At 38.4% G+C, this 26,586-nt stretch overlaps 1 protein-coding gene across 2 annotated transcripts in view; it reads right to left on the minus strand.

Annotated features, from left to right (window-relative positions):
* ZC3H12B (zinc finger CCCH-type containing 12B) overlaps positions 1-25,215 on the minus strand; it is a 566,523-nt gene extending 541,308 nt beyond the window's left edge. For both annotated transcript variants that reach the window (XM_077887584.1, XM_077887583.1), the window contains exon 1: positions 24,732-25,215. The gene's annotated coding sequence lies outside the window, so the exon portion shown is untranslated. The remainder of the gene's footprint in view (positions 1-24,731) is intronic.
* Between the last annotated feature and the right edge of the window lie 1,371 nt (positions 25,216-26,586).

The following is a 26,586-nucleotide window of genomic DNA, read 5'->3' on the forward strand; positions in this document are numbered from 1 at the left end:
ACCTTGATATTTGCAATGACATGGATGAAGCTAGAGAGTATTAGGCTCAGCAAAATAAGTAGGTCAAAGAAATACAAATACCATATGATTTCACTCAGATGTGGAATCTAAGAAACAAAACAAATGAACATAAGGGTGCAAAGAGGCAAACCAGGAAACAGAATTAAGTATAGGGAACAAACTGAAGGTTACTGGAGGGGAGGGGAGTAGGAGGAAGGCTTAAATAGGGATGTCAGGGATCCCTGGGTGGCTAAGTGGTTTGGTGCTTGCCTTCGGCCCAGGGCATGATCCTGCAGGCCCGGGATCAAGTTCCACATCAGGCTCCCTGCATGGAGCCTGCTTCTCCCTCTGCCTGTGTTTCTGCCTCTGTGTGTGTGTGTGTGTGTGTGTGTGTGTGTGTGTGTGTGTCTCATGAATACCTGAATAAAATCTTAAAAAAAACCAAACAGGTGATGTTGATTAAGAACAGCACTTGCAATGAGCACCAGATGTTGTATGTAAGTACTTAATCACTAAATTCCACATCTGAAGCTAATATTACACTGTATGTTAAGTAACTGGAATTTAAATTATTCTCCAATTTAAAAAAACTGGGGGGGGGGGGAAGTGTAATTAGATCCCTAAAGAAAAAAGAAAAAAAATCTACCATATGATCCAACAATCCTACTTCTGGATATATATCCAAAAGTATTGAAAATAGGATCTCCAAGGAATATTTGCGCTCTCATGTTCATTGCATATTATTTACAATAGACAAATGATGGAGATAATCTACATGTACACTGACAGATGAGTAGATAAATGTGGTAGATACATGCAATTGAATATTATTCAGCCTTGAAAAAGAAGGACCTGCTGTTAATGCTACAACAGATATATCCTGAGGACATTATATTAAGTGAAATAATCCAGTCACAGGAAGACAAATTCTGAATAATTCCACTTAAACGAGGTATCTAAAGTAATAAGACTCAGAGAAGCAGAAAGTATAATGGTATTTCACAAAGGCTGGGGGGACAGAGAAATAAGGCGTTTTTGTTCAATGGGTATAAACTTTATCACACAAGATGAAAAAGTTCTAGAGATTTCCTATAGAACAACACTCTACTGAACAATTAAATTTTTGTTAAGAGAGTAGATCTTATTATATGTTTTTACCAGAATAAAAAAATTGGAGGGGGCGGAGCAAGATGGTAGAGGAGTAGGGTCCCCAAGTCACCTGTCCCCACCAACTTACCTAAATGATTTGCAAATCATCCTGAAAACCTATTAATTCAAATTGAGATTTAAAGAGAGAACATCTGGAATGCTACAAATGCACTTCTAACAAGTACAACTCATTTTTAGCCACGCTGCACTGAGCAAAATGACTAGAAAGAAGAACTCACCACAAAAGAAAGAATCAGAAACAGTACTCTCTCACACAGAGTTATAGAATTTGAATTACAATCTGATGTCAGAAAGCCAATTCAGAAGCATAATTATAAAGCTACTGATGACTCCGGGAAAAAGCATAAAGGATTCAAGAGATTTCATGACTGCAGAATTTAGATCCAATCAGGCCAAAATTAAAAATGAATTAAATGAGATGCAATCCAAACTGGAGGTCCTACCAATGAGGGTTAACGAGGTAGTAGAAAGAGTGACATAGAAAACAAGTTGATGGCAAGAAATGAAGCTGAATTTACAAAGAGAAAAACAATGAAAAGACCATGAGAAAAAGTTAAGGGAAATAAACGACAGCCTCAGAAGGAAAAATCTACGTTTAATTGGGGTTCCAGAAAGTGCCGACAGGGACAGAGGACGAAAAGCACATTTGAACAAATCATAGCTGAGAACTTCCCTAATTTGGAGAGGGAAACAGGCATTAAGCTCCTAGAGATAGAGAGGTCCCCCCTAAAATCAATAAAAATTGTTCAACACCTCGATATTTAATAGTGAAACTTACAAATTCCAAAGATAAAGAGAAAATCCTTAAAGCAGCAAGAGACAAGAGATCACTAACTTATATGGGGAGAAATATTAGATTAACAGCAGACCTCTCCACAGAGACCTGGCAGGCCACAAATGGCTGGCAGGATATATTCAGGGTCCTAAATGAGAAGAACATGCAGCCAAGAATGCTTTATCCAGCAAGGCTCTCATTCAGCATAGAGGGAGTGATAAAGAGCTTCCAAGATAGGCATAAAATGAAAGAATATGTGACCACAAAAGCAGCTCTGCAAGATATATTAAGGGGGACTCTGTAAAAGAAAGAGGAAGTCCAAAGAAACAATCCAGAAAAAACAGGGACTAAATAGGTATTATGATGACACTAAATTCATATCTTTCAATAGTAACTCTAAACGTAACTCTGAACGTGAATGGGCTTAATGACCCTATCAAAAGATGCAGGGTTTCAGACTGGATAAAAAAGCAAGACCCATCTATTTCCTGTCTACATGAGTTCATTTTAGACCCAAGGATATCCCCAACCTGAAAATAAAACGTTGGAGAACCATTTACCATTCAAACGGTCCTCAAAAAAAGCAGGGGTACCAATCCTCATATCAGATAAACTAAAATTTACTCCGAAGACTGTAGTGAGAGATGAAGAGGCCAATAACCAGGGAGGAAATTGGAGAAGACATCAAAAACCTCCCAAGACACAAAAGTCCAGGGCCAGATGGCTTCCCAGGGGAATTCTATCAAACGTTTAAAGAAGAAACCATACCTAGTCTATCAAAGCTATTCCGAAAGATAGAAAGAGATAGAATACTTGCAAACTCGTTCTATGAGGCCAGCATCACCTTAATTCCAAAACCAAAGACCCCACCAAAAAGGAGAATTATAGACCAATATCCCCAATGAACATGGATGCAAAAATTCTCAAAAAGATACTAGCCACTAGGATATAACAATACATTTGGAAGATTATTTACCATGACCAAGTAGGATTTATCCCCAGGATGGAAGGCCAGTTCAACTTTCGTAAAGCAATCAATGTGATTGATCATATCAGCAAGGGAAAAAACAAGAACCATATGATCCTCTCCATAGATGCACTGAAAGCATTTGACAAAATACAGCATCCATTCCTGATCAAAACTCTTGAGAGTGTAGGGATAAAGGGAAGATTCCTCAGTATCTTAAAAGCCATCTACAAAAAGCCCACAGCAAATATCATTCTCAATGGGGAAGCACTGGGAGCCTTTCCCCTAAGATCAGGAACAAGACAGGGATGTCCACTCTCACCACTGCTATTCAACATAGTACTAGAAGTCCTAGCCTCAGCAATCAGGGAACAAAGAGAAATAAAAGGCATTAAAATTGGTAAAGAAGAAGTCAAACTCTCCCTCTTCGCAGAGGACATGATACTGTACAGAGTAAATCCAAACGGCTCCACCCCAAGATGTCTAGAACTCATACAGCAATTCGGCAATGTGGCAGAAGACAAAATCAATGCCCAGAAATCAGTGGCACTTCGATACACTGACAATGAGACTGAAAAAAGAGAAATTAAGGCGTCAATCCCATTTCCAATTGCACCCAAAAGCAGAAGATACCTAGGAATAAACCTAACCAAAGAGGTAAATGATCTATACCCTAAAAACTACACAACACTTCTGAAAGAAATTGAGGAAGACACAAACAGATGGAAAAATATCCCATGCACATCGATTGGAAGAATTAATATTGTGAATCTGTCCATGCCCCCCAGGATAATCTACACATTTAATGCAATCCCTGTCAAAATACCATGCACTTTCTTCAGAGAGTTGGAACAAATCATCTTACATTTTGTGTGGTTTCAGAAAAGAATAGCCAGGTGAATATTAAAAAAGAAAACGAGAGCCAGGGGCATCACAATGCAGGATTTCAGGTTGTAGTACAAAGCTGTGGTCATCAAGACAGTATGGTACTGGAACAAAAACAGACACATAGATCAATAGAACAGAATAGAGAATCCTGAAATGGTCCTCAAGTCTCTGGTCAACTAATATTTGACAAAGCAGGAAAGACTATCCACTGGAAAATGGACAGTCTCTTCAATAAATGGTGCTGGGAAAATTGGACAGCCACATGCAGAAGAATGAAACTAGACCATTCTCTTACACAATACACAATAGTAACTCAAAATGGATGAAGGATCTAAATGTGAGACAAGAATCCATCAAAGTCCTAGAGGAGAACACAGACAACACCCTTTTTGAACTTGGCCACAGCAACTTCTTACAATATACACCCATGAAGGCAAGGGAAACCAAGCAAAAATGAATTATTGGGACTTCATCAAGATAAAAAGCTTCTGCACAGCAAAAGAAACAGTCAACAAAAAGTAAAAGACATCCTACAGAATGGGAGAAGATATTTGCAAATGACGTATCAGATAAAGGGCTAGTATCCAAGATCTATAAAGAACTTATCAAACTCAACACCAAAGAAACAAACAATCCAATCATGAAATGGGCAAAAGACATGAAGAGAAACCTCACAGAGGAAGACATAGACATGGCTAACAGCACATGAGAAAATGCTCCGCATCACTGGCCATCAGGGAAATACAAATCAAAACCACAATGAGATACCACCTCACACCACTGAGAATAGGGAAAATTAACAAGGCAGGAAACCACAAATGTTGGAGAGGATGTGGAGAAAGGGAAAGGAACCCTCTTGCACTTTTGGTGGGAATGTGAACTGGTACAACCACTCTGGAAAACTCTGTAGAGGTTCCTCAAAGAGGTAAAATTAGAACTGCCCTACGACCCAGCAATTGCACTGCTGGGGATTTACCCCAAAGATACAGATGCAATGCAACAGCAGGACACCTGCCCCCCAGTGTTTATAGCAGCAATGTCCACAATAGCCAAACTGTGGAAGGAGCCTCGGTGTCCATCGAATGATGAATGGATAAAGAAGATGTGGTTTATGTATACAATGGAATATTCCTCAGCAATCAGAAACGACAAATACCCTCCATTTGCTTCAATGTGGATGGAACTGAAGGGTATTATGCTGAGTGAGGTAAGTCAATCAGAGAAGGACAAACATTATATGTTCTCATCCATTTGGAGATTATAAAAAATCGTGAAAGGGAATAAAGGCGAATGGAGAGAATGAGTGGGAAATATCAGTGAGGGTGTCAGAACATGAGAGACACTTAACTCTTGGAAATTAACAAGGGGAAATTGAAAGGGAAGTCGCGGGGGGGTGGGGTGACAGGGTGAAAGGCACTGTGGGGGACACTTGATGGGATGAGCACTGGGTGTTATGCTCTATGCTGCCCAATCGAACTCCAATTAAAAAATATACCAAAAAAAAGAAATGAAAATTTGAAAAATACGCCAAACTAAATATGGAGGTTTAGGATGTGATAAAGGCACAATTTCAAATCAGTGTGGAAGACATGGACTATCTAGTGGACAGTCGATCAGCAATATAGAAAAATATAAAACTGAAACTATTCCTCACATCTTATACCAGAATAATTTCCAGATGGATCTAAATGTTGGACACAGACATATTAGGAGAAAACATAGGGCATTCTTTTATAATCTGAAAATGGAGAAAACTTTCATTCCGCTTAAAATCTAGAAGCAATAAATAAAAAAGAATAAACTGACCACATGAAAATAGAAAATTTTGCATGAAAAAATAACATAAGCAAAATCAAAGGACAAACACAAATTGAGGGATGAAGCATATTTCCAACTTAAAATAATCAAAAACTGTTACTATTTCCAATATATACAGAGGTCTGAATGATTCTAGAAGATGGAAATATCCATAGAAAAATGAGCAAATATAACATTTAGATTTTAAAAAAGCAAATGTCTCTTAAACATATGAGCAAAATCTCAAATATTTAACATCTTCTATGGGGAGGCTATGGGAAAATATGCACTGCCATACCTTGCTGTAGGAAATGAAAAATAGTACATTTCCCAAGGAGGGGAATTTGAGCCGTACCTAGATAGATTACATGCACACATTTAACCCATTGACTTAACAATCCCACTTGTAGGAATCCTATGAAAAATACACTAGCAAAAACATGATATGATGTAGGCATAACACTATTCACTGTGCACATTTTGTAATAGTGAAAGACTAGAAACAACCTAAATGCCCAACAATAGGATACTGCTTGAACACACTCTGGTACATTCACAAAATGGAGTATGGTGCTGTCATAAAAAGAAATTAGAAAGCTCTCAATATCTTTAAAAGGCACTGGTTCTCAGCTATGGATGATTTTGCCCCTCCAGGGGATATTTGACAATATCTAGAGACATTTTTGATTATCTAATGGCAGACAGAGTTGCTATTGGCATCAGGTGAGTAGAAGCCAGGGATACCAAACATCCTATAATACATAGAACTTCCCCCCAAGGAACGCCTTGAGGGGGGAGCGCTTCAGTGGTTGAGTATCTGTCTTCAGCTCAGGTCCTAATCCCGGGATCCAGGATCGTGTCCCTCATCTGGCTCCTTGTAGGGAGCCTGCTTCTCCCTTTGCCTATGTCTCTGCCTCTGTGTGTGTGTGTGTGTGTGTGTGTCTCATGAATAAATAAATAAAATCTTATAAAAAAGAACTGCCCCCCCCCAAAACAAAGAATCATCTGATCCATAGTGCTGCTATTGATAAACTCTGATTTGGAGTGTTCCTCAAAATATATTGTTAAGTGAAAAAAAGCAAATGAAAAACATATGCTGAGACCACTCCAATTTTTGGAACCTGACAAGACTGAATGAAAGCCTGCAAACCTGAGTGGCTTCTCCCTCAGAGATATTTTCTTACAATACGATGTTGGACTGGATAATCATTAATGATTAAATGGATTCTAGTAATGTGCTAGTATCTTTTGAATTTTATGAACATTTTACTGTAAAGGATATGTGCTCAAAGACCAGGGAAGATCATAATTTTGTAAAATAATGAGAAATATATAATTGATCTTTATCCTCAGTTCCTGGCACAGAGCATCTAAAACTCTTATTATTTTCTCAGTGATAAACAGTAAGAGGAACATCTTCTGTTATTCACAATGAGCCCCTTTCAATCACACCTGATTTTATGGTAATGGTGACTCTTGGAGGTAGGCAAAGGAATCAACCATGTAACTAGAGGATTAGAACTTTCAGCCCCAACTACAGACCTGCAAGGGGAGAGGGGCTAAGGTTAAATCCAATCACAAATGTAAATCAATGTAAAGGAACCTTCATTAAAAATCCTAAACAACAGGGTTTGGAGAGCTCTCAGGCAGGTGAACACTGACATGCTGGGACAGTGGCATGCCTGGAGAGTATGGAAGCTCTATGCTCCTTCCCAATACCTTGCCCTATATATCTCTTCATTTGGCTGTTCCTGAGTGTACCTTTTATAATAAACTGGTAATTTAGTAAGTAAAAAATAAGTTAATTAAATTAAATTAGATTAAATAATTGGAAGACATAGCCCTTACATATCAATAATTACTTTAATATGTAAATAGTCCAAATGCACCAATGAAAGGACAGACATTGGCATAGTGAATAAAAACAATATAGTCCAGGGGATCCCTGAGTGGCTCAGCGGTTTGGCACCTGCCTTCGGCCCAGGGTGTGATCCTGGGGTCCTGGGATCGAGTCCCGCATTGGGGTCCCTGTGTGGAGCCTGCTTCTCCCTGTGCCTGTGTCTCTGCCTCTCTCTCTCTCTCTCTCTCTCTCATGAATAAATAAATAAGATCTTTTAAAAACAAAACAATATGGTCCAGTATATACTGTGTGCAAGAAATTCACTTCAAATCTAAAGATATGTGTAGACTAAAGTAAATGGATGGGAAAAAGATACAACATTAAAACACATATTTTTTTAAAAAAAAATCATATCCCCAGTAAATACATGTCAGAGCAAAGAAAATTACTAGGAATAAAGAAGAACATAACACAGCATTCATAAAGTAACATAATTGTAGAGATAGAGAACAGATTAGAGGTGAGAGTTTAGGAAAGGGAGCAAAGGAGGTGAGTGTGGCTCAGTTTAATTAGTTAAGAATTCCAGAAAGCTAAATTTTTATTGTAGTTAATCTAATTATCTCTGTGTTATTGCTTCCTTTCCTCTCAATCCTAGTATCTATCAGTGAAGTACAATAAGTTACACAATAAAGGCAAGTTATCACTACTAAAAGGCATAAAACAAAGAACAAGTTATTTTCCTTCCCAAAAGAACATCAATAGTAAATATTAAACCTCCAACAAACCCATTATTATGTGTAGTTGTCCTCTGTTAATTTTGACATTTATTCTGGTTTCTTGTCAGAAGAATTTCATTCTATGATATTAGTAATACTGGTTTTTAGAACTTTTTGCATTGTCACATAAATAAAACAAAGCTATATCAAGATTCATGGATGCATTATATGATTATTAATTCGAAACTAGAGTAAAGGAGGGGCACCTGAGTGGCTCAGTCAGTTAAGCATCCGCTCAGGTCAGGTCATGATCCCAGGGTCCTGGGATCGAGCCCTGCACCAGGCTCCTTGCTCAGTGGGGAGTATGCTTCTCCCTCTCCCTTTCCCCCTTTCCCCAGTGCTCTCTCTGCTGTTCTCAAATAAATAAATAAAATCTTTTAAAAAACTAGAGAAAAGGAGGTCCTGAAATTTTGCTAATTTGAAAGCTTTTGGAACACCATCCACATATCAAGACTACTGAGTTGTGTAAGATGGCAGAAGAATAGGAGACTTCATTTCATCTGGTCCCTTGAATATAGCTAGATAACTATCAAATCATTCTGAACACCCATGGTTTCAAACTGAGAGGGGTGGAGTAGGGGCCTCCACAGGATCAGGTGACCACTCTCTGGCCAGGGCCATGCAAAGTGCAGAAATGGGACACCGTGTCTTCCCCTAAGAGAATTGGTGCAGATGCACACCACAGGAGTCAGCAGCATTTGGCATACACAAAAGTGAAAACTGTTTATCCCTGAAGGTTTACTGAAGAGAGGGGATGGAGATCTTTTGGCTCTAGGGCTGGAGACTGGGGTATGGCCATTTTTGTTTTGGTCATCTAAAGAGGCTCAGAAATCCTTCAGGGAACAAAAGCCACACAGAGCAACCTGAAAGAGCTTACACTGAGCCTGGCCCCCTGGCAAGGGATGGTACAACACTGACCCCAGGCACAGACTGAGAATCAGTGCAGCAGGCCCCTCCCCAGAAGACAAGCTGGAAAAACAGGTGAACTGAAAGTTTATGGACCTCACAGGACTACAAAACTCTAACACTAGTGGAAAATAGTATATAGAATCCAAGGGGATTTATCTTTCAGTTTAAAATTTTCCATTTCTATGGGTAGGAAATATCAGAAAGGGAGACAGAACATGGAAGACTCCTAACTCTGGGAAACGAACTAGGGGTGGTGGAAGGGGAGGAGGGCGGGGGGTGGGGGTGACTGGGTGGCGGGCACTGAGGGGGGCACTTGACGGGATGAGCACTGGGTGTTATTCTGTATGTTGGCAAATTGAACACCAATAAAAAATAAATTTATTATTAAAAACATTTTTCCATTTCTATTTTTCTTTTTTCCCTTCTCAGATTGTTTTTTTATTAACTCTTTGATTTTAAGCCTTTCTATAATTTCCATTTTTTATTTTTACATTGTATAAATATATGCTTATTTTTTGCTTCCTTTCACTCTATTCAATTTTATTTTTGTCTATGATTAAGTTTTGCTTTCTTTACAATTTTGGGATTTAGTGAATTCTAAAACACAGACCAAAATACACACAGGAATAAGTGAATCACCCTGTTTTGTCCAGCCTGTGAGATTATATTCTCTCTTCCTGCCCCCTTTTTTCTCTTTTTTCTTTCCCTTTTCCCCCTTTTGTTTTCTTTTCTTTTTTGGTTTCTGACTTCTTCAGATTTGTCTAGTGTGTATTTTGCTTGGGTCATAGTTGATATTTTTTATTTCGATCACTTGTTCATCTATTCTCCTCTGGGAAAAATGACTAGGAGGAGGAATTCATAAGAAAAGAAAGAACTAGAGGTAATACTTTCTGCCACAGATGTAATCAATATGGATATAAGTAAAATGTTAGAGTTGGAATTCAGGATAACAATTACGAAGTTACTAGCTGGACATGAAAAAAGCATAAAAGTCACTAGGGAATCTCTTAGTGCATAAATGAGATCTAATTAGGCCAAAATTAAAAAATTCTCTGAGATGCAGTCTAAATTGGATACTCTAACAGCTAGAGTAAATGAGGCAGAAGAGAAAGTAAGTGACAGAAGATAAGTCAAAAGAAAAGAAACAACTATTAGAACATGAGAGGAGGCTTCAAGAAATCAGCAATGCCATAATATGAAAAATATTAGAATTACTGTAGTTTCTGTGGGAGAAAAGAGAGAGAGGGCCCGAAGTTATATTTGAGCAAACCATACCCTCTGCATATGTCTCTGCCTCTCCCTCTGTGTCTCATGAATAAATAAATAAAATCTTTGAAAAAAATAGATGAACACCCCTATATAATAATGGGCTTGCAAGCTTCAGAGATAAAGAGAAAATCTTGAAAGCAGTTCAAACAAGTTGTTCTTAACTTACAAGGGGGGAAATATTAGACTGACAACAGACCTCTCCACAAAGATGTGTCTGGCCAGAAAGGGATGGCATGAAATATTCAGGGTACTAAATGAGAAAAACATGCAGCCAAGGATGTGTAATCCAGCAAGGCTGTAATTCAGAATGGAAGGATATGTGAAGAGTTTCCAGGACAGACAGAAACTAAAAGAATATGTTACCACTAAACCAGCCCTGCAAGAAATATTAAGTGGGATTCTGTACGTGAAGAAAGAGCCCAAGAGTAACAAAGACCAGAAGGAAAGAGAGACAAGCAGCAGAAACAGGGACTTTACAGGTAATACAATGGCACTAAATTCTTATCTTTCAATAGTTACTCTGAATGTAAATGGGCTAAATGTTCTAATAAAAAGAGACAGAGTATCAGATTGGATAAAAAGTCAAGGCCCACCCATAGGCTGTCTATAAGAGGCTCATTTTATTTTTTTTTAATTTTTATTTATTTATGATAGTCAGAGAGAGAGAGAGAGAGAGAGGCAGAGACACAGGCAGAGGGAGAAGCAGGCTCCATGCACTGGGAGCCCGATGTGGGATTCGATCCCGGGTCTCCAGGATCGCGCCCTAGGCCGAAGGCAGGCGCCAAACCGCTGCACCACCTAGGGATCCCAAGAGGCTCATTTTAGACTCAAAGACACCTCTAGATTGAAAGTGAGGGATGGTGAACCATTTATCCTGCAAATGGACATCAAAAGAAAGCTGTGGTAGCAATCTTCATACCAGATAAATTAGATTTGAAACCAAAGACTCTAGTGGGAGATGAAGAAGGACAATATATCATACTTAAAGGATCTATCCAATCCAACAAGAAGATCTAACAATAATAAATGTTTATGTTCTTAAATTGGGAATGGCCAATTATATCAATCAATTAATAACCAAATTAAAGAAACATATTGGTAATAATACAATAATAGTAGGAGACTTCAACACCCCACTCAAAGCAATGGACAAATTATCTAAGCAGAAAAACAAATAAACAAGGGCTTTGAATGACACACTGGACCAGATGGACTTCACAGATATATACATTCCAACCTAAAGCAACAAAATACATATTCTTCTCAAGGTCACATTGAACATTCTCCAGTATAGACACATACTGGATCACAAATCAGGTCTCAACCAATACCAAAAGATTGGGATTATTCCTTGGATGTGTTAGGACCACAATGCTTTGAAACATGAGCTCAACTACAATAGGAAATTTGGAAGAAACTCAAACACTTAGAAGTTAAAGAGCATCCTACTAAAGTATGAATGGGTTAACCAGAAAACTAGAGAAGAATTAGAAAATTCATGGTAACTAAAGAAAATTAAAACACAAGTGTTACAAATCTTTGGGATACAGCAAAGGCAGTCTTAAAAAATAAGTACATTTTAATACAAGCCTCTCTCAAAAAATCTCAAACAACAAGCTAATCTTACATCTAAAGGAGCTAGAGAAAGAATAGCAAATAAAGCCTAAACAAAGAAGGAGAAGGGAAATAATAAGGATTAGAGCAGAATACACAGAAATAGAAAGCAGAAGAACAGTAAACATGATCAACAAGACTAGAAGCTGGTTCTTTGAAAAAATTAATAAAATCAATAAGCCCCTAGAAAAACTTACCAAAAAAAGAGAAAAGAAGCAAATTAATAAAATCATGAATGAAAAAGGAGAGATCATGACCAATAAAAAGGAAGCACAATTTTAGGGACATATTATGAGGAACTATATGCCGACAAATTAGGCAATCTGGAAGAAATGGATAAATTCCTAGAAACTTATAAACTACCAAAACTGAAAGAGGAATAAATGGAAATCCTGAACAGACCCATAACTAGCAAGGAAAGTGAAGCAGTAATAAAAAACCTCCCAAAAAACAAGAGTCCAAGCCAAATGGCTTCCCAGGGGAATTCCAACAAACATTTAAGGAAGAAATAATACTTATTCTTCTGAAGCTGTTTCAAAAAATAGAAAGGGAAGGGAAACTTCCAAGCTTGTTCTATGAGAATACCATTTGCTTGATCCCAAAACCAGATAAAGACCCCATCAAAAAGAATTACAGCCTAGTATCTCTATTGAACATGGAAGCAAAAATTCTCACCAAGTTACTAGCCAATAGGATCCAACAGTACATTAAAAGGATTATTCACCATGACCAGATGGGATTTATTGCTGGGTTGCAGGGTTCATTCAACATCCAAAAGTCACTCATTGTGATACATAACATTAACAAGAGACAGGACAAAACCCATATATGATCCTCTCAACTGATGCAGAAAAAGCATTTGACAAAATACAGCATCCTTTCTTGATTAAAACTCTCCATAGTGTAGGGATAGAGGAAGCATAACTCAGTATCATAAAAACCATACACAAAAAGCCTTCAGGGAATATTATTATCTATGGGAAAATACTAATAGCTTTTCCCCTAGGGTCAGGAACATGACAGGAATGCTCACTCTCACCACTGTTGTTCAACATAGTACTAGAAGTCCTAGCCTAAGCAGACAACAAAAAGAAATAAAGGGCATTCAAATTGGCAAAGAAGTCATTTGCAGATGACATGATACTGTTTGTTGAGAACCCAAAAGACTTCACTTCAAAATTTCTCGAACTCATACAGCAATTCAGCAATGTGGCAGGATATAAAACCAATGCACAGAAATCAGTTGCATTCTATACACTAACAATAAGACTGATGAAAGAGAAATTAAGAAACTGATCCTATTTACAATTGCATCAGGCACTACAAGATTTTTAGGAATAAACCTAACCAAAGAAATAAAAGATCTGTACTCTAAAAACTACAGTATATTTATTACAAACCTGTAATCATCAAGACAGAATGGTACTGGCATGAAAACAGACACGTAGATCAATGGAACAGAATAGAGAATCCAGAAATGGACCCTAAACTAATCTCTGATAAAGCAGGATAAAAGATCCAATGAGAAAAGGACAGTCTCTTCAATAAAGGTGCTGGAAAAATTGGACAGCTACATATAGAAGAATGAAACTGCACCATTTTCTTACACCCTATACTAAAACAAATTCAAAATGAAAGATCTAAATACGAGACAGGGGGCAGCCCCAGTGGCCCAGCGGTTTAGCGCCACCTTCAGCCTGGGCTGTGATCTTGGAGATGCTGGATCGAGTCCCATGTCAGGCTCCCTGCATGGAGCATGCTTCTCCCTCTGCCTGTGTCTCTGCCTCTCTCTCTCTCTCTCTCTCTGTCTGTCATGAATAAATAAATAAAATTTTAAAATAAATAAATAAATAAATAAATAAATAAGAGACAGGAACTCAACAAATTCCTTGAGGAGAACACCAGCAGCAACCTCTTTCACCTTTGCCTAAGGAACTTCTTGCTAGACACGTCTCCAATTGGGTGCAAGGGAAACAAAATAAAAAATGAACTATTGGGACTTCATCAAGAGAAAAAGCCTCTGCAGAGCAAATGAAACAGTCAACAAAATTAAAAGGCAACCTATGGAATCAGAGAATATATATGCAAGTGACATATCAGATAAAGTGCTGGTATTCAAATCTATAAGTACTTATCAAACTCAACACCCCAAAACAAATAATCCAGTCAACAATGAGTAGAAGACATGAACAGACATTTCTCCAAAGAAGACATATAAATGGCCAACAGACACGTGAAAAAAAATGTTCCACATCACTTGGCATCATCGAAATACAAATCAAAACCCCAATGAGATACCACTTCACACCAGTCAGAATGGCTAAAATTAACAAGACAAGAACTAACAAATGTTGGTGAGAATGAGGAGAAAAGAGAACCTTCTTACAGTGTTGGTGGGAATGCAAGTTGGTACAGCCACTCTGGAAAGCAGTATGCAAGTTCCTTAAGAATTTAAAAATAGAGCTATCTAACAACCTGGCAATTGCACTACTAGGTATGTACCCCAAAGATACAAACATAGTGATTTGAAGGGGAACATGCATTTCTATACACTAACAATGAGACTGAAGAAAGAGAAATGAAGGAGTCAATCCCATTTACAATAGCACCCAAAAGCATAAGATACCTAGGAATAAACCTAACCAAAGAGGTAAAGGATCTATACCCTAAAAACTATAGAACACTTCTGAAAGGAATTGAGGAAGACACAAAGAGATGGAAAAATATTCCATGCTCATGGACTGGCAGAATTAATATTGTGAAAATGTCAATGTTACCCAGGGCAACTTACACGTTTAATGCAATCCCTATCAAAATACCATGGACTTTCTTCAGAGAGTTAGAACAAATTATTTTAAGATTTGTGTGGAATCAGAAAAGACCCCGAATAGCCAGGGGAATTTTAAAAAAGAAAACCATAGTTGAGGGCATCACAATGCCAGATTTCAGGTTGTACTACAAAGCTGTGGTTATCAAGACACTGTGGTACTGGCACAAAAACAGACACATAGATCAATGGAACAGATTAGAGAATCCAGAAGTGGACCCTCAACTTTATGGTCAACTAATATTCAATAAAGGAGGAAAGACTATCCATTGAAAGAAAGACAGTCTCTTCAATAAATGGTGCTGGGAAAATTGGACATCCACATGCAGAAGAATGAAACTAGACCATTCTCTTTAACCATACACAAAGATAAACTCAAAATGGATGAAAGATCTAAATGTGAGACAAGATTCCATCAAAATCCTAGAGGAGAACACAGGCAACACCCTTTTTGAACTCGGCCACAGTAATTTCTTGCAAGATACATCCACGAAGGCAAAAGAAACAAAAGAAAAAATGAACTGTTGGGACTTCATCAAGATAAGAAGCTTTTGCACAGCAAAGGATACAGTCAACAAAACTAAAAGACAACCTACAGAATGGGAGAACATATTTGCAAATGATGTATCAGATAAAGGGCTAGTTTCCAAGATCTATAAAGAACTTCTTAAACTCAACACCAAAGAAACAAACAATCCAATCATGAAATGGGCAAAAGACATGAAGAGAAATCTCACAGAGGAAGACATAGACATGGCCAACATGCATATGAGAAAATGTTCTGCATCACTTGCCATCAGGGGAATACAAATCAAAACCACAATGAGATACCACCTCACACCAGTGAGAATGGGGAAAATTAACAAGGCAGGAAACAACAAATGTTGGAGAGGTTGTGGAGAAAAGGGAACCCTCTTACAGTGTTGGTGGGAATGTGAACTGGTGCAGCCAGGCTGGAAAACTGTGTGGAGGTTCCTCAAAGAGTTAAAAATAGACCTGCCCTACGACCCAGCAATTGCACTGCTGGGGATTTACCCCAAAGATACAGATGCAATGAAACGCCGGGACACCTGCACCCCCATGCTTCTAGCAGCAATGTCCACAATAGCCACACTGTGGAAGGAGCCTCGGTGTCCATCGAAAGATGAATGGATAAAGAAGATGTGGTCTATGTATACAATGGAATATCACTCAGCCATTAGAAATGACAAATACCCACCATTTGCTTCAACGTGGATGGAACTGGAGGGTATTATGCTGAGTGAAGTAAGTCAATAGGAGAAGGACAAACATTATATGTTCTCGTTCATTTAGGGAATATAAATAATAGTGAAAGGGAATAAAAAGGAAGGGAGAAGAAGTGTGTGGGAAATATCAGAAAGGGAGACAGAACATAAAGACTCCTAACTCTGGGAAACGAACTAGGGGTGGTGGAAGGGGAGGTGGGCGGGGGGTGGGGGTGAATGGGTGACGGGCACTGAGGGGGGCACTTGACGGGGTGAGCACTGGGTGTTATTCTGTATGTTTGCAAATTGAACACCAATAAAAAATAAATTTATTATAAAAAAAAGAAGGGGCACATGCACCCCAATGTTTATAGCAGAAATGTCCACAATAGCCAAACTGTGGAAAGACCCAAGATGTCCATTGACAGATGATGGATAAAGAAGATACGGTGGAATGGAATATTACTCAACCATCAGAAAAGATGTAGACTTACCATTTATATCAACGTGGCTAGAACTGGAGGGTACCATGCTGAGTGAAATACGTTAATCAGAAACAAACAAGAGAAAAACAATAATCATACGGTTTCACTCATATGTGTAATATAAGAAACAGAGCAGAGGATCATAGTGGAAGGGAGGGAAAACTGAATGGGAAGTCTTTGGAGAGGGAGATAAATCATGAGTGACTCTTATCCATAGGGAAAAAAATGCAGAGTTGCTAGAGAGGAGGTTAATGGGGGCATGGGGTAATTGGTAATGGGCATTAAAGAGAGCATGTGATGTGATGAACACTGGGTGTTATACGAAAATTATCTATTATAGAACACTACATGAAAACTATGTATTATCTGTTGGCTAATTGAATTTATTTTTTTTCTTTATTTATTTATGATAGTCACACACAGAGAGAGAGAGAGGCAGAGACACAGGCAGAGGGAGAAGCAGGCTCCACGCACCGGGAGCCCGACGTGGGATTCAATCCCGGATCTCCAGGATCGCGCCCTGGGCCAAAGGCAGGCGCCAAACCGCTGCGCCACCCAGGGATCCCGGCTAATTGAATTTAAATTAAAAAATATCAAGACTATTCAGTGTAACTTTCAGTGCACACTTACTTCACTTTCTTATGCTGATGAAATTTTATTCTTATAAGTGCACAGAATTTACATGCAAATAATATTGAAATTACAGGTTTTAAAACGTCAGAGAGTAGTTCAACATAACTATTGTCCCGATTTTGCTTACATTACTTACTGATGTTTAAATCCGTTCTCTTCTAAGAAGCCCATTGCAATTAATAATATAATCCTTGGGACACCTGGGTGCCTCAGCAATTGAGCATCTGCCTTCAGCTCGGGGTATGATCCCAAGTCCAGGGATCGAGTTCCGCATCGGGCTCCCTGCAAGGAACCTATTTCTCCCTCTGTCTATGTCTCTGCCTCTCTCTGTGTGTCTCTCATGAATAAAGAAATGAAGTCTTTAAAAAATTTAAGCAATCTAATCCTCATATGCTTAATGCAGCACTTAGAAGACATTTTAAAATACATAAAACCTAGTGGTGCCTACCTTTATTCCTCTTAGCACTTATTTTAATTCAGTATCAGTGCTTTTGTTACAGGCAGTTAGTTAGGTTATAACAGGAGGCTTGGAGGCCAGCAAAGAGGAAGCCAGGGCTAGTTATGAAGAAAGTCAGAGGACTGTTCTGGCAGCACTCCACAACAAAGCCACAAGAAGTTGGATCAAACAAGACAGGATCAAGATGGCTGTCAAAGTAGACCCAACACTCTTGACCAAATAAGAAAAGACTGAAAACCCTTATTCCAAGAAATCCCCCTCCCCCGAACAAGTAATGAATATTCCCTATCCTTGTTAACAACTGTCAATATAAGATAGACACCTTACCTCCAGGTTGCAATTCTCTATCTTTCTCTCTCTCATTTCTTTTGCTGGCTCTCACATGTTGAGAATGTACCTTTGTTTTAATAATTTTTCCCATCCATGTCAATTGTCTACTGGATTGTGTCTGTCCTTGAGTTTTTTCTCCCGATGAGACCAAGAACCTTTGGCAACATCTTTGGGATGGCCTCAGGACCTGGGGCCTCCCAGTTCACCTGGCAACACTTTCATAGCCAGTAAAGAAGCTCTGACATTTCCTAACGTCTTATGTAAGGCTCTAGCTACTTCTCCTGTGGAGTGCAATCCATCACCAGCATGGATTTTGCACTCTACAGAATATATATTTTTAGCATAATTACTATATCCAGGCTATAACAAATGTTGGCTAGTGGAGCCTGAATTAAGGAAATTTTGTTGTACTATCATTTGGATCCCACTGCTTCAGAATTTGAGATATGAGATAATTCAGACAGGGGCTGAGATTAAATTGACCTTAGTATTATTTATGAACAAAGAGTTTGCTAATGGGATCCCTGGGTGGCGCAGCGGTTTGGCGCCTGCCTTTGGCCCAGGGCGCGATCCTGGAGACCCAGGATCGAATCCCACATCAGGCTCCCGGTGCATGGAGCCTGCTTCTCCCTCTGCCTGTGTCTCTGCCTCTCTCTCTTTCTCTCTCTGTGACTATCATAAATAAATAAAAAATTAAAAAAAAATAAAATAAAATGATAATATTTTTAAAAAAAAGAGTTTGCTAAGCAAATTAATAGTATAAACAAGAGGGAGTCCTGGGTGGCTCAGCGGTTGGGCATCTACCTTTGGCTCAGAGGGTGATCCCAGAGACCCCAGATCGAGTCCCACATCAGGCTCCCTGCATGGAGCCTGCTTCTCCCTTTTCCTGTGTCTCTGCTTCTCTCTCTCTTTCTCTCTTTCTCTCTCTGTCTCTCATGAATAAATAAAATCTTTCAAAAAATAATATAAACAAGATCGCAAAGAAAAAATGCTTCTAAGCATCTTTAAATACCTTAGAAATATTTCTTTAAAAAAAGAAATATTTCTTTACATATAATTCATAGATATACTAACTACAAATAATTCTCACATATTTGTTAAAACAAGATCCTTAAGGGTAATACTTTGTTAGACTAATTCTGGTTACTGCATGTACAAGTCATAAAAACTGCAATACAAAAGAAATATTCTAAAATTCATAACATCAACCACTTTATACTTATTCTACTAAAATTACTGAAATTTTTATTTTTATTTTTTTTAACTTTTATTTATTTATGATAGTCACAGAGAGAGAGAGAGAGAGAGGCAGAGACACAGGCAGAGGGAGAAGCAGGCTCCATGCACCGGGAGCCTGACGTGGGATTCGATCCGGGGTCTCCAGGATCGTGCCCTGGGCCAAAGGCAGGCGCTAAACCGCTGCACCACCCAGGGATCCCTGAAATTTTTAAAAAGGATTTTATTTATATGTTTATGAGAGACACAGAGTGAGAGAGAGGCAGAGACATAGGCAGAAGGAGAAGCAGGCTCCATGCAGGAAGCCGGATGAGGGACTTGATCCGTGAACTCCAGGATCAGGCCCTGAACCAAAAGCAGAGCTTAACCGCTGAGCCATCCAGGCATCCCAAAGTTATTGCAAATTAAGAAAAAAATGTAAACATGTAAAATCTAAAACCCATTTTTCTTATACCTCTACTTTTTTTCTTCTATGGAATCACAGGTATCTGAACTAATTTGGCAGCAAAATTAATACAATCCATGATAATTAAACCTATTAATAATAAGCAAAACAATCCAGTTAATGTTAGCCTTGAAAGTACAGAGAGAAAGGGAATATAAAGATCTGTGTGGAAAAAAAAAAAGATCTGTGTGCACATTTAGAAACTAAACTCAACAAGAACAATTAAATGCCCAACAAAGGTCAAGGAGCAAATAATAAGAATGGTTTATGTATGATCTGTGGAATCAAACTTACTACTCATGTCACACCTTATATATTAACTAGTTTTGAATTTAAAATAAAAATAATTATTTTTGGGATCCCTGGGTGGCGCAGCGGTTTGGCGCCTGCCTTTGGCCCAGGGCGCGATCCCGGAGACCCGGGATCGAATCCCACGTCGGGCTCCCGGTGCATGGAGCCTGCTTCTCCCTCTGCCTGTGTCTCTGCCTCTCTCTCAATCTCTCTGTGACTATCATAAAAAAAAAATTTAAAAAAAATAATAATTATTTTTAATCTAGTAATTCAAAAATTGACTAAGTTAGACACAATATTTTTTTAGACACAATATTTTTAAATAATATGGATTAGTTGTCATCTTACGACTTCCATTCAAATGACCCAGTCTCAAATGTAGTTTATTTAAAAAAATGTAGTTTATCTGACATGGATTCAGTTTTTTAGACTATGACAGAAAATCTTTCCTAAAGGACTTCAAAAATATAAATATATTTTGTAAAATTCATGTAAGGGTCAGAGAAGTATCTCAGAAGTGCCAGTCAGAACAAGCCAATATCCACCTTTATTGGAAAAAGTGGAAATGAAGTCTAGAAAGTGAACATAGTGAGATATATAATTCAAGGCTTTGAAATTTTATGGAGATACTAATATTTAGTATGCAATAGTTTTAATCAAGATTGTTTAAAAACACCCATTTTTCTCATTACAAATCGTGTCAAAATTTAACTTGAGGTTTTCAGTTAATATTTATTGCATTTTAAAAACTGCTACAAAAAGCTTATATTTCAGTAATGAACTCTTATCATCAAATACCTGAGGTGTATTTGTCATTAGGAAAATAAGAATGAATCAGACCACAGGGGAACTTTTGAGTGCCATCAGTCCAAAGACAGTTAACAATTTATAATCAAGATATGATATTGAAAACAATAATTGGGTATAAAGCAGTTCTTGTGAATATTACTTTAGAACTTATATATGAAGGATATGTTTTATTTATTTTGTTTGTAGGTACCATTCTTTAGGAAAGAATTCAACTCTCCACTTTTTTTTCCTACATTGAATCGGCTGTTAATATTTTTCACCTTGTGAAAAAGATTATGTTCCAGGGAAATGTGATCCAAAAAGAACTATTGGGTAAAAGCCATTTTTCGCATAAGCTTTCATAATAAAATCTAGAGATGTGCTCATCTGGTAAAAATTTCAAGCTTTTAATGTAATAAATATCATATTTAGGAATATAACACTGTTAAAAAATGCATACTGATAGAAAATTTTAACTTACGGATACACCTTTGGTACTCAGCATAATGCTGCTCTCCCTCCAGACTCAGTTATATGGTAAAAATATTGAAAGTTTCCTATTATATAGTAAGGGTAATTGACAATCTCTTACCCTATTTCACATGCAGCCAACACTGAGATTTAGCAATTTACATAAGATGTTTACCTGCTTTAAATTACCATAGTAATTTAATAGAAGTTGATATACAAGGTAATTTTAATTTTCTCAGCAGTTCCCCCATCATTTAAATTTACCAGTTCTCTTTCTGAATATGTTTTACTATCTGTTAACTAATTAATTTCCAATGATCCAATATTCATTGACTATGTCTTGTGGACTATTCTGTTCTCTAATAACTTGTGTTTTGTTTTGTTTTTTAGCTAATACCTGACATCCTAACTACAGAATGCTAAAAACAACAATTATATTTGTCAAAATTATTAGCTACTGTGAATTAACATTTGTTACTAATACCTATAATCAGAAAAGACTATGTTGGTAGCAAAGATACCAAATGAAAAGTGTAAGATGGTGTATAGAAGCTTCAAAAAATGTCAAGTTTGGGTATATTGTTCCTTAGAGTAAATCTGTGAATTAACTGGAGAATTCTTTGACTTTCGGGGGGGGGGGGCATATCTCTCTTTTGACATAATAATCATAGCACATTTTCTTATTGTTACTTTCCTATATACAAACATCAACTTGTGATGGTTGACTAAAACCATGAAGACTATTAGTTATACAGCTAATTCTCAACACAGCAGAAAGTGGTTAGAAAAGCAATAAAATAAGTTTTACTGAGGTTTATAACTGCAGTTTAAATACTGACATTAGTTGCCAATTTTTGTTTAAAGATTTTATTTATTTATTCATGAGAGACACAGAAAGAGAGAGGCAGAGACACAGGCAGAAGGAGAAGCAGGCTCAATGCAGGGAGCCTGATATGGGACTTGATCCCGGGACTCCAGGATCACACTCTGAGCCGAAGGCAGATGCTCAACCACTGAGCCATCCAGGTGTCCAATTATTAACACAGCCAATTATTAACACAAGCATTATTAATAGCATTATATTATAACTTCAACAGACATCAATTTGTAGGTCTCTGGCATACTTCCTTCAGTTTTCAAAAAATAATAAAAATATTATTAATTAACAGTACTAAAAACTAAGCTATCATATAGTTAATGGACCAAAATTAATGTTGCTTATGGAATTTCCTAACTTAATTTATCAAGAAATAGTCTTTGGAGAACATTATAATCTAAAGTTGTATTAATCAGATCTGTCCTATACAAAGTACTTAGATTATAACTATATTAGGAGATAGTGAAAATGTGCAGGTGATAAAAATATGTGAACCTAATACTCTATCTATATCTGCTTTAAAAAAATTTTCACTTGCCCCAAGAAATAGCATGATTATTTTAAGTCTGCCTTCTATAGTATGCACACTTGAAAAATTATTTAGTATTAATTTATTGATTTAGTATATAATTTATCATAAAAACTGTTCCCACTAATGACACAGGTTTATTCAAGAGAGTTATATTCACAAAGATAAGAAAATTAAGTGCCTCAGTTCATGCTATGCTGAACTCCTCCACCTTCCAACAAAATCTAATTCTAAGACTTCTCAAACAGCAGCTCCAAAGCTCTTCTTTTACTCTATAATCATTTTAGTTCTTATCCTCTTTGTTCTAATTGTTTACCATGATATCTATAGGAGGTAAGCAGTTTAACTCTTGGGGCCTGTTTCTTTTCTATTCTCCACAATAACTAGTATAGTAATGAGCACTCAGTGAAGCTAGAAAATAAAAGCTTTTGAAAATCAATTAATTAAAAAACACCTAATTCATTCCAGAGTTCACTGGCCAAGTGTTTTGCTGTACCTGTAAAATGAAATGTTAATATTATCTTATAATATGGTTATGACATGCTAAGTAAATACTCTTGAGTATGTGGAAACTTTATAACCATATTCATTAAAATCAAATTCAAAATGGGATCCAAGTTACTGCCTGGTTCTAAAAGTATGTGAAGATGAACAGTGAGTATCCACATGGTACATTTTATTTCAAAAGGTTCAGGCTTGTTTTGATCAAGAGCTTTTCCAAAACAAAAGATCCCTAACTCTGGAATCTAGCAACTGGAAGCATGTCAATTTGCCAATTCACCACTACCACCACAACCACCACCAACAACAACATAAAATATTCACTGAGGTCCAGGATTATTTTGCAGTGATACTAGAATTATATTGTGCTTTAAACCATATCCAGAGGAAACTCAAACATGAAAGCTGCATGTTACTCAAAACTATCAAGTCTTGACTGATTCACTAGAGAAAGTTATCTAATCACAAATAGCATGTATATCATTTTAAAAATATTTAGCTTAAAGGCACTTACCCAAAATTAAATTTATCCTTTTTAATACTGCTCTTCTTTTTTACTTCTTTACTCTTTTTCTAATAAAAAGAAACATGAAATAGCTTAAAAACTAGTAGGGAGGGAAAGGGCCAAATAAAAGAAGGAATACTAATTAATCTAAACTCAGTCCACATTTGGAAAGGGTCAACTGTGAACTGCGATTTTTTTTCAACCATTTGGTTTTAAAGAAACAACTTCACTACTCAGATAATATTGCTAATTTTCCAAAAGTATCTTATAACTTTAGATTTTCTTCTAATCGTCCTGTCCATCACTTCAGGTCCCTCGTAGCCATGTTTTTTGGAAGCAACTATTCTCAATTGCTGGAAACCCCAAGAAGAACATAGAGATCATAATACATTCGTGTTTTTATTAGGGACACTTTAAGTTTCATCATATTTACTTAAAAAGAAGTTATGTCATTCTGGCTGAAGAGTAGTTAGTTTCATAAAACCTGTTTCCTCTGTTATCAATCAGTCACTGTCTACTTCTCTTCAAGTTTGATGCCACTTTGGAAGTCAAGTGGAGTGTGTGTTTTATTATTATTATTATTATTATTTAATGTAAGTACCGACTTCCTAACTGTTACATGTCAGGAGTCAGAAGCCAGGAACGTGGCTTTCAGGAGCTCTCAGCACAGGAGTATCAGGATAACTGAAAAGAGGTCAGGCCTTCTGCCCATTCAAGCTTTGAGGCATGGAGAGACAATGGTCTGAGAAATGGCCCTTGAGAAGCCTGTGGTCAGACTGAATCCTTTGAGAGCAAAGGTGACAGAAAAGGGGTAAGAACAGTATTGATAAAGTCTGTCCCAGAAACAGGGACCAGGCTGCGCAACCGAACATAGAATCATCAGCATCTATGGCATCTAAGAAGCAAAGCCAGGCCTTAAACCCCCCAATTCCTGGATGCCAAGCTTGAGACCAGAGAGTGTTGGTTTTTAGAAGGAAAACTACCTCGAAGGACATAGGGAGCCGCGAGCAGATGTGGGAGAGGCATTAAAAGCTTCTGCAGGAGAAACCAGCGCGTTGGTCGCCTGCCGGGCCGGAGGCCGGAAAGGCGCCCCAGCACCAGGCGAGTGCGGTGCCACTACTCACCCCTACTCTCCTATGGTCCCCGTCGTCGCCCTGCTGGACACAGGCCCTGCAGGGGAGCCCCTCCCTCGCCCGCTGCCAGGGGTGGGCTCAGCGGGCAAGAGGAGAGGGCGGCGCAGGTGTCGGTGAGCCGGTGCCAGAGATGCACTCCAGGAGGAGCTGAGTGCAAAGGAGGCAGCCTGGTGCCTTGCGCTCCCTGGCGCCGCCAACTTCACCACCATCGACGTGGAGGGGCGAGGGGAGACACGGGGGGAGGCCCTCGCCCAGCGGCCCCTACTAGGCCCGAGCTCCGGCGGGACCGCCACCCTCAGTCCCCTCAGCGACCCGACCCCAGGCCTGATTCCTGTCCCTCAGCCCCCGCGGCCACAGAGCAGCGGCGGCTCCCTCTCGGGGCCGCGGTCGCAGCTGCATCCTCGTGCTCCTCCTCCTCTGGCGCCGCTGCCTACACACACAACCCCAGCGCCGTTAGAGCCAAGGCGCCCCAACTGCCGTCGCCTAGCAACCGCGCGCATGCGTCCCACCCCCGCCGGCGACCGCCGCCACCGCTGGCGCCTCTGTCTGGGCTCAGTCTAAGACCTACAGAAGTGCGCAAAAGCCCACTTCCTAGATCCTGGATGGAGGGGAGTCAAGGCACAGATGAGGTGGGGAAAGGTGCAACATGCGGTGCAAATGGAAGAGGCTGGACTTAGAATACGGCAATCCCCTGACCCCTGGACAGGTTTCTGGTGCTTGAGAGTGACAATCCAACAACCTCCCAACTTATTCTTTAATCTTGCCTTCTCCAATCCATTTTTAACAAGGGCTTGCAGAGGAATTTTTAAAATAAACTCCCCTGACCGTGTCACTCATCTGCATAATTCTGGTAGTTAAAGGAGAAGTCCCTTAATAGGGCCTAATAGTTCTATACTACTGCTACAGCATCCTCTCTGGTCTCCCTGCCTTTACATTTGTCTTTCTACAATCCGTTCTCATACTTCTATCAGGGTGGTCTTTGTTAAACAGAAATCTACTCTCACTTTCCTCTGGTTTAGAGAAGGGCTTTGGAGTTAGAGCGAGTTTTGAATTTCTGCCCCACCACTGACTAGCTATGTTTCCTTGAGCCAAACACTTCTCTAAATTTGTTTCTTCATCTGTAAAATGGGGATTATTATAGTACCTATGGAATAGTTAAGAGGACTAAATGAGAGTGCATGTAGAGCACTTAACATATACAACTTACTCTGGCACCAGAATAAGCACTCAGTAAAAATTAGAGCTATGTTTAAGTTGATTACATTGCTTATATAAAATAAAGGATAAAGTACAAACTCCCTAGCTTAGTATTCAAGGTCTCCTAAGATCTTGCCTCTATTTTTCTGGCTATAGCTCCTTTCCATTCCTCTTTGAGCACCTAGCCATAGACCAGTCCCTGCAGTTTTTGAGATACATCTAGATTATAAAGTCCTTCAATATATTTTCCCAAGTTTCCTCTGGGGAAGAATTCTGTGTAAACCCTCCATTAATGAACATTGAAGTCTTCAGTGATCTTTCCCAAAATACACATGCTAATTTTTAAATATTGACACTGAGAATTGGCACATAGTGATTGTTTACAAAAATCGTATGGTTTTTCTAGAGGCTTCTTTATTCAATCTTTTGAAATTAGGCTCAAAGTTTCTGTAATGTATAATGACAAAAATATGTTAACAAGTTTGAACTTAATACAATGCATGAACATATTTACAGACGTTACAGGCCCTGCTGGATGTTTATTTAACAAAAGATTTAAATATTTTACGAAGTGTAAAAGTAGCTATACCATGTGAGAGTGAGAGGCCCTAAAACTAATCCTGAAACATTAATAAAGACCTCAAATGGA

This window comes from Canis aureus, chromosome X, assembly GCF_053574225.1.
Source record: "Canis aureus isolate CA01 chromosome X, VMU_Caureus_v.1.0, whole genome shotgun sequence".
In the NCBI taxonomy this organism is placed as follows: domain Eukaryota; kingdom Metazoa; phylum Chordata; class Mammalia; order Carnivora; family Canidae; genus Canis; species Canis aureus.